The sequence below is a fragment of the Leptidea sinapis genome, chromosome Z (genome assembly GCF_905404315.1).
Source record: "Leptidea sinapis chromosome Z, ilLepSina1.1, whole genome shotgun sequence".
Classification (NCBI taxonomy): domain Eukaryota; kingdom Metazoa; phylum Arthropoda; class Insecta; order Lepidoptera; family Pieridae; genus Leptidea; species Leptidea sinapis.
The window spans coordinates 1,942,107-1,955,798 of record NC_066312.1 but is presented as its reverse complement, the minus strand read 5'-3'; positions in this window follow the sequence as shown (position 1 = coordinate 1,955,798).

Genomic DNA, 13,692 nt, shown 5'->3' with positions numbered 1-13,692 from the left:
ATAAAAGTGGTTGTAATTATTTCACAATATCTCGCTGTAATATCTAACACTCAACTGTATGCCGATATATCTTTTGGGAAGCATAATACAGAGCAGTTTGATGCAAACAAGGTAAGGCCACCGCTTGCAACTACAAGGCGTAAATTCGGCTTCACATGGAGTCACTGATCTGCAGTTTTCCCGAACCAATACGAGGGGACCTTCATAAAAGACTGGCAATCCCCACCATCTGAATGTGTGGCGTTAATCTACAGTGCGGTTTTCAATGAATTTTTTTACGTGCTACAACGCAATGGATTGAACTTCCTTGTGCGGTGTTACCGGGACATACGACATGGGTACGTTCAAAAAAGCGCATACTCCTGTGATTCCTCTGGTGTTGTTAGAGAATGTCGGCGGCGGTGATCACTTAACACCGGGTGACCTGTACGCTCGTTTTTCCTCCTTTTCCATAAACGCATCTCTAGATCCCTGGTATTGCGAAAGTCCATGGGCGGATGACTCACCATCATGTAATTGTAAACCTCATGCCTGTTTTCCATCTTATTTAAATAATTGAGATTTGATAACTATAATGTAGGTATTAGACAAACCCACGATACCGATCAGCCGCGCTTATTATTGATATTATAGTACTTTAGTGTTATAGTAAATTGATATTCTGAGGTGATCACCTTCAATCAAGTGTGTCCGTGGTTGTCATTGGATAACTTAATTTCATTAAAAAGAACGCAGGGAGAGTTTCTTGCGCCGTTTCTTCTCTCTCAGAGCGCCATTTATTTCCGAAGCGGTAGTAGTATCTAGTATTGGAAATGACATCAAAAATAATTCCAAAGGAATTAATTTTGAGGAAATAAATGCCTTTAACGGATGTGGAGAAGAAAAATCCAAGACGTTTAATTGGTAGGTAGTGATACGCCAAATACCTACAACTCAGTATTCTTAAAAAAAGGAAATACTGATCCTTATTGTCATTGTAATTGTGCTCGTCACTTTGAGACATAAGATGTAAATATCACTAGCTCGGAATTTCCCTGCGAGATCGAATCAGGAATGAGGAGATCTAAAGTTACTTAGGTCACAGTCTTCCGGCTGATGATAATGATGAAACAATGTACAATTGTATTTGTAGAACTCAACGTCCTTCTCAATGTAATACTTACAGTAACAATGACGCGTGCACGTGCGCTTTAGTTCCGCTCACCGCTCAATGTCCACGCTGCAGATTACAAGTGTTAAATTCAAATTTTTCGCCACCCACATATATTATAAGAAATGAAATTGAAATATCATAACCAACTGTAAAATTAAAATATTATCTGTAATACTAGTTTGTGACCGCTATTATATCCGCCTGGATGCATTTGTAAACGTGACAAATTTAATATTCTAAAATAAAACAGAGTATTAGTGAACCCTGCATTATATCCTCTCTCCTACGTATACTTCATAATAGGTAGTTATTTGTACATTAAGAAGAGTACTTGGAGCCTTCGGATCCGAGTAAGTTGAACATCTTCCCTACTAAAAGTCATTAACCTATTTTCAAAATATAAAATATCGTATGTTATTGAAACACTTTAACATACAATATCTTGCCCAGCATACACTATGGTTGCAAGACAACGATATATTTAATTCAATATACTTACTTTATACATATAAACATCCATGACTGGGAAACGAACATCCATATTCATCATGTAAAAGTTTGTACCTACCGGTATTCGAACCCGGGGCCCTCTAGCTTAGTAGGCAGAGTCACTAACCACTTGGCTATATCGGTCGTCATCGTCAAATGAACACCTACATAAACAACAGAAAACAAGAAATTTAATAATAAATTTGTAGAATTGTTGACCATCGAAGCTGTTCACCGCTGCGTTGGAAGATGTCTTTAAGCTTCTGGACTGGAAAGGATCGGACATCTATAGCAACGGTGACTACTGTCACTCACCTTTCGCAGATGATGTTATGATCTTGGCTGAGATAATGGAAAACTTAAGTCATATGGATGATGCTCGATACAAGCTTCCGAAGGAGTAGGAGTAATACAGCTTTGCGATTATTTCGCGAAAGAGTTCTCTTCGAATTCAATTCGGATGGGCAACATTCAGGAACAAATGAGGAGATTCGTAGGAGAAACAAAGTCATACATAGCCATTGATTGCGAATATGAAGTGGCACTGGGCAGAGCACAGCTCAATAGACAAATGGCCGTGAGGCCGTACCGAAAGACGCAATGTTCGTGCAAGGTGCATTGAAGATCGGGTCAAGATTATCGGAATACGTTGGATGATCAAGAACTTTTTTATATTCAGATTTTTAAAATATGTAGAAACTTTAATTACTGCAAAGTAAAACTCCACCATCTTAATAGTTAAAGGAGGATTGCCATTTCGTTATTGTTAAACTTACACGGGCTTCAGAAAATCAATCGATTCCATGAATATTAATAAAATTACATGGACGGATTGTGAATTAGTTTCGTACATTAAAAAGGTAATTGTTTTATCGATAAAGGATTACGTTCCTAGTATATAAAGGGAAAGATATATTCGTAACATTAACAAAATAACAATGTTGCCAATCGTGTGTATCGTTTTATTCGCAGCGGTCTCTCTAAGTGGAGCCAATCCTGTCAACGTAGAAGAGGCACCTCTATTTGATAACAGTATTCCTGTTAACCGGCTGGCAAGAGACAATAATGTAGTTGATTCATCAGAGGAAATGAAACATTACGAGCTACGATCCATGCCGACAACCAAACAAACAACACGTCGTCCCGGGGGATTTATAGCAACCAAAGGATAACGAACTGGAACGAGAGAAGGTCTCGAAGTACGTGACAGTTGTACAAAATAAAAAAGGGTTAATTACAAACTTATTCGTTTCATTTTATCAATTCTATATATATTATGCCTTATTGATTGTTGCTGACGGCCAGATTTTCAGCCTGTTGTAATAAAGACAACATGACCAAGTTGTTTTACAAGACACTTGAGACTCAACAACACAAGACACAATTTTAAATTTAATTTTGATAAACGATAGTAATATATGATAAATTCTGTGTCTCCTGTGTGTAATACAAGTAAAATCTAACACAAAACAGGCGAAAAAAACAGAATATAAAGTGTTAAAAAAAATTAAATTTTATCGGAATTCTTAAAATTGTTTCGTTGCGTGTGAAGGATGTGAAAGATCTCAATGAATAACTTAATTCATTTAGGATAAAGAATATCTATCAGTGGGCCGTATCTTATAAAGTGCTGTTATTTAGACACAGTGTGTATGACTGTTGCCGCTATATCTAAAAAAATCATAGATAGAAATAAATCTTCTTTTACAAAATAATATTAAGAAAGGTAAGATAAAGATACCTAGTGCTTATAATAACGAGTTATAACAAGGCCTTGTACGATGGTACGGTACCTTTTACGTTACGGAACGTGGTTTTATGCAGACCGTTAGTTTTCATCTGAACTCTGCGCACTTTCGATTTCAATCAGCGCATTCTAGGTTTCATGTTATTGATCCAGCTCTGGAACAGTTTATCTTCGCTGCTTTATGGGTTCCTGGTCATCCGATGTACGAAAAATGCACTAACTGCATAGTTGCAATCATTCATTGTTATGCGACGTTGAAAGCATAGTTATGCTCTATAGGGTTCCGTGTCTGAGTCTGAACCATACATTTATTACTTTTTAAAATATAAATAAATTCTATTCTAAATATTCAAAATACTAAGAAGCTAATTCCAAGCGTGGTTGACTATTATTATAACGCGACATGTCATTATATCTTTTACAGTAACCAAAGATTCGCTTTCCTTTTCTACCTTGCTGTATCTCATTTAGACATGTTCTTCTCTTTCTTATGCTTAACTTGTCTATATGTACCCTATCCCTATGTTCGACGGAGAGATGGCCGTTGGGGCAGTAAGGTCGAATGGCTACCACGTACCGGAAGACGTAGTGTTCGTAGGCCCCCCACAAGATGGACCGACGATCTGGTCAAGAGGTCAAGGGCAGCGCAGGAGTCGTGGTCGAGGTCGTGGAGATATTCGGGGGAGGCCTTTGTCCTACAATGGGCGTCTTCCAGCTGATGATGATGTACTCCATCCAACCCTACTCTACTAAATCGGATACATTTTAGAGTGCCTCGCAGGCGTGACCGTCGTTGTCGTATTAAAAATTTGTTTTATATACCACGTACTAGAACACTTTATGGTGCAAATTCTTTTATTAAGCGTGCTTGTAAACACTTTAATGACAATGAAAATCTAGTTGACACAGATGTATTCTTTGATAAATTTTCGACCTTAAAAAAATGTTTCAAATAAACTCTTTCTTGATTTGTTAATTTAATGCTATAATCTATTTGTATCTTTATAATATCCTCTATCTCTTTATATATAAGTATATTTCATTTTTATGTCAAGTATCGATTTTTATTTAATATTCTTACCTCTATGTAGTGCAAATCTAATTCATTATGTTTAAAAATAAAGGAAACTATAGGTTTTTAAGTATTGTTAGATAAGTGTAAATTGTTAAAAGTTTTGTATAACCGTTTGTTTCTGAAATAAATAAATTAAATTAAATACTGTGTGCTAGTATATTGTATGTCTTTAATAGCGCTCTAAAAACTAAGACTGCTGCCGTTGTCGTGTCTGTCTGTCTGTCAGCGAGCTGTATATCTATTAACAGCTGACATTTTCACAGAGCATGTCAGTAATGCCACATATTGCTGCTATATCCGACAAATTATAAACAACAAGATGCGTCAAAATGACTTCCATGCGAATAAAAAAAAACTGTCTTAAAGTACCAACAAGGTGTAAAAATATCTTGTATGATGGTACGGAACATTTAGTTTTGAATCTGAAACACTGCGCACTTTCGATTTCAATCAGCGCAGTTCTAGGTTTCATGTTATTGATCCAGCTCTGGAACAGTTTGTTTACTACTACTACTAACTAGTTTATGAGTTCCTGGTCATCCGATGCACGAAATATGCACCTCGTTCTTACTGCAATCAATTTGCAAAATGCAACGATGTCTGTATAAAATAATTCGATTCGTATTCGATAAAAAATTAAATTCAGGTAGACTTTAGCTTACGTCTTGCTCAGAATGAAAAATAATAGTAGTTATATTTATAAATATATACCTAGTAATACAAAATAATTTATAATTAATTTAAAAACACCTTCTTCCACGTACTATAAAGCTGTGGAATGTGCTTCCTTGTGCGGTGTTTCCGGGACGATACGACATGGGTACCTTCAAAAAAAGCGCGTACACCTTCCTCAAAGGCCGGCAACGCTCCTGTGATTCCTCTGGGGTTGCAAGAGATTGTGGGCGGCGGTGATCACTTAACAACTGGTGACCCGTACGCTCGTTTGTCCTCCTATTCCATAAAAAAAAATAAAAGTCGACGAAGGCGGTAAGCGACAACCTTCCATTACTTATTTTGATAATTAATGCACTCTATCCAATTGGATAAAGTGGAGAAAATAATTCTTTTAATCGATTCAGTTTTCGAATAGAAAATGCAGTGTGCCCGAAATAATTCATTTCTTGATTATTTTATTTCACTAATTCCATCAAACTAAGTAATGACTTTTGCACAAACAAGCTGTTTCTAGGTTGCTGCATTGTGCCACTTTCCTAATAACAATAAACTATCGAATAAAACGTTCGTTAGTCATTCCTTAAAGGCTGGCAACGCTCCTGTGATTCCTCTAGTGTTGCAAGAGATTGTGGGCGGCGGTGATCACTTAACACCAGGTGACCCGTACGCTCGTTTGTCCTCCTATTCCATAAAAAAGGAGTAAGTTTTGGGTTTATAGCTATCATAGTTTTATGATAATATTAAATAATTCAAATAAAAAAGCCTAATTTTTCAAAAATAAATCATTCAAGATTTCTTTCGTAATCGTGTTTTCGAAACTGCAATAATTTAGATAAAGAAATGAAGATAAATATATCAACCGCAGTATTTGTGGAAGTATTTTCAGTAGATTTTCCCTCTTCTCCACATTTTCTTTTTCCAGCAATGGAATGATATTGTAATAATATGGTGACCGCTTTTCCTAGTGGCTAGTGGTTAGTGACCCTGTCCTATCCGCTACTAATGGTACTTACCGGGTTCGCATCCCGGTAAGTGCAGACACTTGTATATATGTATAGGTACTCACGTAAGTATTTTAATATTGACATACTTGCACACAGATTTTACACAACTTATGTTGCTCCTAACTTGGCATAGTCTGTACTGTAGGTACAAGACAACGATATACATATTAATCATACATAAATACAAATAAACATCCATGTCTTGGAAGCACACATCCAAATTCATAATGTTAATTTTGCACCTACCGGGATTCGAACCAGTGACACCTAGCTCAGTGGGAAGGGGTCTCTAACCATTATCACATCGTATGTTGTGTTTTCGAGTTTTGGTTGTTTGTGTGGTACATAATATTATTGTATATACGTTGGTCTCAGATGTTTACAATAATAATTGCGTACTTGCTTATCTTCGTCTGCGGTCATTTCACTATCACTCACCGTTACAATGTTGCATAGGTAGGTATAAACTTTACATTCGGTGTACTAGGAGCACATACATTTAATGGAGTACATTTATCTCCGCTCTCCGTACAATGAGGGCATGTTATTGGTTCATGTGCCTCCGTGACGTACGTACTTCACGTCATCAACAAGAGTAGTAGTGTGAGTAGATCTAACATGACTAGTGTGAGTATTGACGATATGCGCTTATTAATATCACTATGTTTAATGTATATTTTTTATATATTTTAATGGAAGAAGTCCGATGCTGTGATATATTAATGTTGTTTCCAAAACCGATCTATATCTCGGGTTCTTATACTGACAACATAAATTCTAAATAATACGTTTCAATCTCTTTGTGAAAACTTTCATATAATTATCTAATAATCCCAATTGAATTACCTTTCCAAATGAATCTGTATAATTTTATAATTTACCTAAGTGATCAATTTGTTTTTAAATAAAACTGCCAGTTATTTTTGTCTCTTTAAAACATTGCAATTATTACAAACAGCTTGTTTAATGTTTTAGCAGATTCACAGAGGTCACTAACAAATCCTCAATACTCAATTAGTACTAACATTTTACATAAAAAAATAACGAAGGTTAATTTTCATCAAATATCAAGTTATTTGTGCTTCAAGCCTATATTCTGCATCCCGACAGTGGAACGCTTATGATATATATTTAAATTGTATGGTGTAAAAGGCCAAAGAAGGCTATCTACAATGTGCATAAAATTCTTACGGCAAACGTTGTTTTGCCATATAAATTGAGTACCCCGCGCCCGGTTGGTCATCTCAGTTGCTTGACTGAATTGTTTGCATTGCGAATATAATGTAATATATATAATCACCAACATATATACTAATACCGTCTCTGAAACACGCTGCATCTTATGGTATAAGTATTGTTACAATTAGTTTTGTAATTATGGCAGTAAGTATAACCGAAGCAAAAAAAAAAACCGGCTCTCAATTTATTCGTATATCTTATAGATTTAATAAGGCCTAACTTTAATCCACATAATAAAGCTTTTCAATCAGAACAATTTTTTTTTAAATTAGAATTACTAAAAACATACACCATCGAAGATTTTAAGCAGTGGTAAGTGTTCTTCCTTATAATATAGAACGCAAAATACTGACATACTCGTATGTAGACATACTTTACTCAAACCGTTGATTTTATAAATCGCTATATTATCTATAACTAATACCACAATGTAATACTATGTGTACCTATATTAATTAACAGTAATAAAGAGAGTCGTAGATTCTCCAAAACATACAGACATACTTGAAAATCCACCGACCACTTCATCGCACGTAGATTCGCACACCTAACTCAAAGTCAAAAATATTTTATTGACATGATTAAAATCAAAAGATAGCTTGTCAACGTCAATCACTAAAAATACAATTCAGATACCTAAATATTAATTACATAAAAGTTTAAACATATACATATTTAAAAAAATGCAATCTAGTAAAACAATACAAGGCTGAACCATAAAATTCATAAAAAAACAACTATAATACTATTCAATTCCATATTGTAATATCCTTTCGTAAACTTCAATACTGTAATAAGTTCTCGACATAAGTCTGCGTTTAATAAAAGTTTTTTTTATAGATAATTCAGATAGACTTTTTGGTAATTCATTGTAAAATTTTATGCAAAATGCATGCAAAAGAATTGTTTATTTTACAGAGCCTAGTAGGGGGCACTATAAGCTTGTTATTATTGTTGAGTTATTTCTAGTGTTCAAATTAAGTTTTTCGCTTACTTTTCTATATAAATTATTATGTTTATATACGTGCAGGAGATTGCTATAAATATATTTTACGTACATGGTTATTTGAATATCTTTAAATTTATGCCTTAGAGATTCTCTCGGGCTCATTTGGTATATGGCACTCAACGCAAAAATTTCTTTGTTCCTGTCTTTATGATGGAACTTAGAATGTAGATGATCGATGTGAAGCTACAATACCTTTTCTGGATCGCTTCCCACTATTATTGAAACAAACTTAAATACTCACGTCACAAGACAGACGTCTCGGTCTGATATCAAAATGATAATAAAAAACAGATGACCTATGTGACCATACATCTCCGTACTAACGTACTAGCGATCTACTAAAGTATTTTATTCGATTGACGTTTATGTATCCCTGGTGTATAGCTAAAGTTCTCTTGACAACAACTTTTAATGTAAATCTGTGTTGCCAATGGAGACTTATTCGAATTTTAAATCGCTCCGAATGGCCCAATGACTGCAATATGAATGTCACCGAGCACACTTTTTTGGTTTGTTTTTTTTTGTAAAATGTTTGAGGCATTCAAAATATCAATATTTAGTAGTAGACTATGTATTTCAGTTATTTTGGCAGTATAACCGGAGGTAAAAACTAGCTCTCAATATATTAGTATATCTTATAGATTTAATAAGGCCTAACATTGAATAAACATAAGAAGCTTTCCAATTATAAGTAACAATTTTTTTTAGAAATTAGAATTAATAAGGTATCTCATATTATATCATCCATGAAAGTTTCAGTTAATACTCTGTTACGATTTTATTATTTGTATAGATGATATATAAAAATGTTTAATATTTATATAGAACCTATATCTTAAATCTTCATTTCTGTACGTCTAAAGGACTATCACTCAGGCCGAAAACCATTGCCGGTGTATTGACGACCTCGCCTAAAAACTGCAATCTCGAAGTAATCACTAACATTTTACGTTTTGTGATCAATTTTATTAATTTCGCTAATAAATCTTGTAAGAATCAACAAAAACCTTTTAGTTTGGAAGAATCACATCAATTATAGAATTAGAATATAATGTTCTACAGAGAATTAGCACTTCCATAGAGAAAACTTATGAAAACTTTATCGATAATTTATTTATTACAACTGAAGTTATTAAAAACAAAATTGTTGCACGAACTATTTTCTAGTCTTTTTTGTAGAAGACCTATACAAAATACAGATCTAGGTAGATCCGCTCCCTTGTGTAGAATAGTTGTCACCTACAACAATAATTAGATAAAAAAAGCTGGCATAGATACTTTTCGACATTCTGCTCGTTTCTGTTTAAAAATGATGTTAAATCATTGTACGTAGTTATTGTTTTTTTTTGTTTCTTTGTTGATGATGTAAGTACCTATCTAATATTTATTTATCAGCCTTTTGCTTGTAGATATATTTCTTATATTTTTTAAATCATTTTATCTATAAGTTGTAAACAAATAATGTTTATTTTAAGTTTAATGTATGCCGTGTTAGCCTAGTGGCGTGTGCAACATTATAAAAGAATTTTTAAATGTGTCCATAGTAAAAAAAAAATTACTTTCTGGGTGAGATTGCTACCTAACATTATTGATGCAAATGCCATTAACGCATGGTTAAAAACGCAACAGCAGAATTATGAAACGGTCTAAGTTATCTTCCACCTCTGCATAAAAATCGGATCATATATAACTCAGCCTTGTTTATATTAATATAATCAATATTTAAAATAGATATATATAAAAGAAATAATTATTAACAAATGCTTTGTCACCATTTTCACTACACTGCCATTATTCGATTTGTGTACATGATAAAAACATACGCACGGATATTTTGTATCGATAAATTGCCGCAAGTATACCAGGAGAACATGAATCCGTAGTACTTACATGTATTTTACTTGCTAATATCCAGTACACAATACTACAATGTTGCAGCCACACACAGTCACAACTAACGTTACGTCACTACGCACACTTCAGACATCTCGATTTTCATTGGGTTAATTTAAATATTTAACTCGTAACTTGCACACACATACGATATTCACGTTTACGCCTTCCAAGGGAGTTTCGCACACAAATAACAATTGCATCTGATTATTTATGGCTCCTCTATCCGTCAGCAGGCTTATATCTCTCGTAATAGTCAGACATTTTAAAATGTAGACAGAGTGTGCATTAATAGATACTTATGCATCTGCGAATATGATTCCAGACTTTAAAAAAATTTAAACTGTTTACGTGCCTCTCTTGTTCCTTTTATAAACGCATTAAAATAGTTTTTATTAAGGTATTCATATATTACGAGGGGGCACCGGCCAAAAGGCTCCCGAAATGGAAAGTGGTGAAGCTCATTGACATCCGCAATACTACAGGTCGAGTTGTGCTTGTCTCAACTAATCGTAATCGGACATCGAAATACATTTATAAAGAAATAAATACTTATGGCGTTAGAATATTGAGTAAGTTTGGGATTTACTACTTTCTCTATATTTTCTCCTAATCGTTATTACAAATAAATTAATGACACTATAGTATAAGAAGTATCCACATTTAAAAAAAATATTTCCTACATTTTAAAGTGTATTTCTTTAGAGAATATTATAATAATTATTTATCAGTATCAGAATCATAATTATTTATTAATCAGCATCAGAATCATAAACGAGTTTTTGTGTTGAAATAAATGGATGGATTTTTTTTATCTTCGTTTTTGGTTAGGACATATCTAATTGTGAAAATTACGTTATAAGGTATACCCTTGGTGCAATACAAAGTAGTAATAATGCGCCTTAAAATTAAAAGAAGGGTGGTTTGGTAAATATTAACCAATCCAGCTATAAAAATATCAGTCACTTTACAGACAGTTGTAAAACCTCCTTATCAACGTTAGTAACTCACAGAGACACCTACCGTTAAGTAAAGTAAGTACAGTCTGCATGATATATAAGTTTTTATAATTATGTGATTCTTTCGACGGACCCGAATAACCCATTGTCACACCATTGTTGTTTCGAAACTAGAAGCCACTTTGACTTTGAACTGACCTCATAGAGTGAAATTTCGATGTTCAGCTACCAGGATCGCATAAAATGTATGAAGCAGAACTGTATTGCACTGGAAATAGTATGATAATATAATCTACTGAATAAATCATTATATGAAAGAGATCGAAATATAATCGCATATGAGTTGGAGGAACACATAACATACTTATATTATTCAACGACACCTCCCATTTGAACATTGTATCGACAAATTACGATATTGTGTATAAATCTCTAGTTTAATCAAACTGTATTTATTGATTGTTATAATAACACTAGCTTTAGCTTATTATTGCTAGCTAATGACAGTTAGCAACTGAATATGATTTATTTATAAAAAAATAATGAACATGTAAATTTCTTCCGTGATCACACACGTACCAACAATGCAGTGCTGCTCAGGATTCTATAACCCGAAATTCTGAACGACCGACCAACCCCAAAAATTTCATCAATTTAACCTAAGATATTATATAAAAATAATTCTTCATTGAACGTGACCTAACATAAAACTATTTTAATAAACTTGCCCGGTGTTACCGGGACGATACGTTATGGGTACCTTCAAAGAAAGCCCGTACACATTCCAGCAACGCTCCTGTGATACCTCTGGTGTTGCAAGGGAATGTCACCGGCGGTGATCACTTAACAGCAGTTAACCCGAACGCTTGACCTCCTTTTCCATAAAAAAATGTATGATCCTGCTATCTATCAAGTGGTATAAAGAATGATAGAAAGTACCTGCGCAACTCAAGTCGACCTTTCAATGAAATTACGATGTTCAGTTACTAGGATCGCATAAAATATAAGAGCCAGTACTGTAAGACACATGTAAATAATCAATATGTAATCACTAAACGACACACCTTATGAAAGAGATGGAAATATAATCGTCTATGTGTTGGAGACACGTCACACAAAATATAACAATCAATTAATAATAATCGGGAACTCGCACTTGAACGGAGTATCGACAAATGACGTTTTATTCTGTAAAATCTCGACTTCAAAAAATATAGTGTCTATAAAGAGCTTATTTGATACTAGATATTATAGATATTAATTATTGCTAGCTAATTATCGATAGCGACCTAATAAAATTTGGTTATTGTTAAATAACCAACATTAATGTAGGTCTCATTTGCCCAGTAATTTCACTAGCTACGGCGCCCTTCAGACCGAAACGCAGTAATGTTCACTAAACGTCAGGATTGGGCGCCGTCGTGGTACCCATAATCTAGCCGGCTTTCTGTGCAAAGGAGCCTCCCACTGGTCTAATTACGAGATTATTATAAACAGATCGAAGATAAAAAAGTCTAATCCCAGCAAGAATCTTATGTCTTATGTTATGAATGTTTAAATAACTTTGACGCGGCAACAAAACATAATTTTCGTGAGGACCAACTTCTCCTCTATAATAATTAATTACTTTCAAAGCAACGTGAAGGAAAAAGAATAAAACTATGGTATTAAATACTCTGGGTATTCGATTCAGTTTTGAAGTCCATCTAAACAATAATCTGTTTATTAGAACAGTTCACCATGGTGTACGGCTATGGGCCGTAGCTACGGATTGACTGTTAGTTTTCACCTAAAAATACTGCTCACTTTCGATTTCAATGAGCGTAGTTCTAGGTTTCATGTTATTGATTAGCTCTGAAACAGTTTATCGTCGTTACTTTATGAGATCCTGGTCACCCAATGCACAAAGGATGCGCTAACTTCTTGTAGGCATTTTTTTTGGTTTACATTTTTATAATGAAAAACTAATTTTATTTATTTATTAATTTTCATTATGACAAACAATAATATGCAAATATAAAACAATTTAATTCAAATTACTACAAAGATACATGTATTCATATAAAATTAAGTTACGCTTATATTATATTAACGAATCTTTAAATCCTAACTTTCCCATCTATCACTATAACGCAAAAACAAATTGTAAAAAGTGCTATATTATTTGAACAAGTAAGAATAATAATAAGGTAATACTCTGGGAATTGAAATATACCTACAACGTTTCTAAATTCGTTATTCCATACTGAAATGCCACTTTATATACCTACTATTAAATATATCGTGTAACAATCTTAAATCTGACGCTCTCGTGTTACGCTGAAATCTAATGCTAACCTCGATTCGAGATAACATTGCACGACGATAGAGGATAAATGACGAAAAGGTATCAAGTGAAGCGTGTTTAGAAAGAAGATAAGGAAATATGTCAGGAAAGTGGCAAATGGCA